The sequence below is a fragment of the Tupaia chinensis genome, unplaced genomic scaffold (assembly GCF_000334495.1).
Source record: "Tupaia chinensis unplaced genomic scaffold, TupChi_1.0 Scaffold000101_1, whole genome shotgun sequence".
Taxonomy (NCBI): Eukaryota; Metazoa; Chordata; class Mammalia; order Scandentia; family Tupaiidae; genus Tupaia; species Tupaia belangeri.
The window spans coordinates 4,900,591-4,902,798 of record NW_006159565.1 but is presented as its reverse complement, the minus strand read 5'-3'; the positions used below and the strand labels follow the sequence as shown (position 1 = coordinate 4,902,798).

Below are 2,208 nucleotides of genomic sequence, written 5' to 3'. Positions count from 1 at the left end.
GAAAAAAAAAAAGAAATCACCTCCTGGGGGGATGGCCAACCAGCAACCCCTTCTCCTCCATTCTCCTCTGGAGATTTTGGGCATTCACGTCATGCACCTGGCTTGAGTTTCAAGCCTCCAGGTCCAGGACGTGGAACACAGTCATCCATGTGTAAGTCCAGTGATATAACCATTACGTCACCTGCTGGTCATGTACAACTTTTATAAAAACATTTTTAGACACAGAAGTGTAAATTATCTGCTATCGTGAGATGGGGATATGTGGTAAATGTATAAGAACCACTTTAGGTTTAGACATTCACCAGATTAGACAATTTTTTAACATTTAAATAAAACTTTTTGCCCCCCAAAAAACAAATGTATTAAAACTGGTTTCTAGAATTATCCAAATAACTTTTTAAATATGATTTAAATTTTTTTCACATTTCTTTAAATTTCAAATTTTCTTTGGCAAATCTATCCAAAGATATTAAACATTCATTTTAGAACTTAGCTTATATTAAAAAGTGCTCTAAAATGTTGTCCACCATACTTTAAGTCCTGGTGTTTATCTTCCTTTTAAATTTTATAAGTATCTTTTAATTAAGCTGTCATTCTCAAAGATATTCTAGAGGTAAAAAATATATATATATATAAATTAAACAAATTCTTCTTCACTTCTCTTGTACCAGCAATTTATCATGTAACCCCATAGTGGTCTATCAGTTGAGTAAACCTTAGTTTCTTGTTCTCGTCAGACAGAGCTGACATAACTCATAAAGCAACAGCCAGCTACAGCTTCTCCACCTCTTTATTAACAACTGGAACTGAGATAGGTCATTCTTTGACCTGTATATTTTGTTTTGGTGTCCAAGAAGTTCTTCTCTCTCCTGAACCTGCTTCACCAATTTTGCTTTTTCTTGATCTAATCCTTGGTTAGGATAACTCTCCCTCAAAAAAAAAAAAAAAAAAATTTAGAGAGCACCACCATCAAGTGATTTGGATTTGCATGTACTGATATTCTTTTTTTTTAATTTATCTTTTTTTTCTTTTTGGAGAGATTTTCACTATAGGGCGCATGCGCTCGCCAGACAGACAGAGAGAGACATAGAGACAGAAAGCGAGAAATCACCCCCCAGGGGGGATGGTCACGCCACAATCCCTTCTCCTCCATTCTCCTCTTGGGATCTTGGGCACGCACGCACACGCGCCCGGCGTGAGTTTTAAGCCACTGGGGCCGGGATGCGAACCGCGGTCGACTATGTGGGAGTCCAGCAACATAGCCATTATGCTAACTGCTGGTTCCCTATGTACTGATATTCTTGAAGACAGTTTTTGATTATGTATTTTCTTCATATTCACTATGTTTTAAAACCCTCTTGAAACTCCAACTTTCTCCTCTTGAAGATGCTGGTTTCTCTGAAAAGATCTGATTATTTTCTTCATTCTCAATTTTAAGATGTTTTACCACACTGTAATAGGAATTAAATTAAGATCTGGTTTTCCTTAATCTTCCTGTAAGTGTGGCACTCATAGTTTGTCCATCAACTCTCTGTATGGGGAGACTGTGGATTTGCACAGGCCTGTGGCGTGCTAGGTAAAATCACAGCTGGGGCTGAAGAATTTTCTATTTTGAAAATGAAATCTTGGTTTACCTATCCCTCTGCCATCCCCTGAGGGTACAGAAAGCACATGCAGCTACAGTCATAAACCAATCCACAAATAACTTTTATTACAAAATCTGACATGTATCCCCATGGGGAAAAAATTTTCTTGCAAACTGAAATCAAACACTTTTTCTATAAAGTATCTCATCCAAGATATTTATTAATTACAAAGAGGAAAAAGCAAAACATTCCAGTGGAGAAACCCAGTGGACAACATTTTAACCAAATAATTAAGGTCCATACTATCAGTAATAAGAATATTGACGTGGGAGGATCAGCAGATGGCGTAAATGGTTACGTTGCTGGACTCCCACGTAGTCAAGTCCCAGACCCAGTGGTTTAAAACTCATGCCAGGCATGTGTGCATGTATGTCCAAAATCCTAAGAGGAAAAAGGAGGAAAACTGTGGTATGGCCACACTCCAGGGGGTGATTTCTCACTTTCTCTCTGGCAAGCTCACACATCCTATACTAAAATCTCTTTCTAAAAATAATATTGATATGGGGCCAGCTGATGGTGTGGTGGTTGAGGTGCTGAATTCCCACATGGCTGACATTGGTTC

General features: G+C 38.2%; 1 pseudogene; it reads right to left on the bottom strand.

The window, feature by feature from the left end:
• Window positions 1–678: 678 nt before the first annotated feature.
• On the bottom strand, window positions 679–1,649 carry LOC102473216 (swi5-dependent recombination DNA repair protein 1 homolog pseudogene; annotated as a pseudogene).
• Window positions 1,650–2,208: the final 559 nt, after the last annotated feature.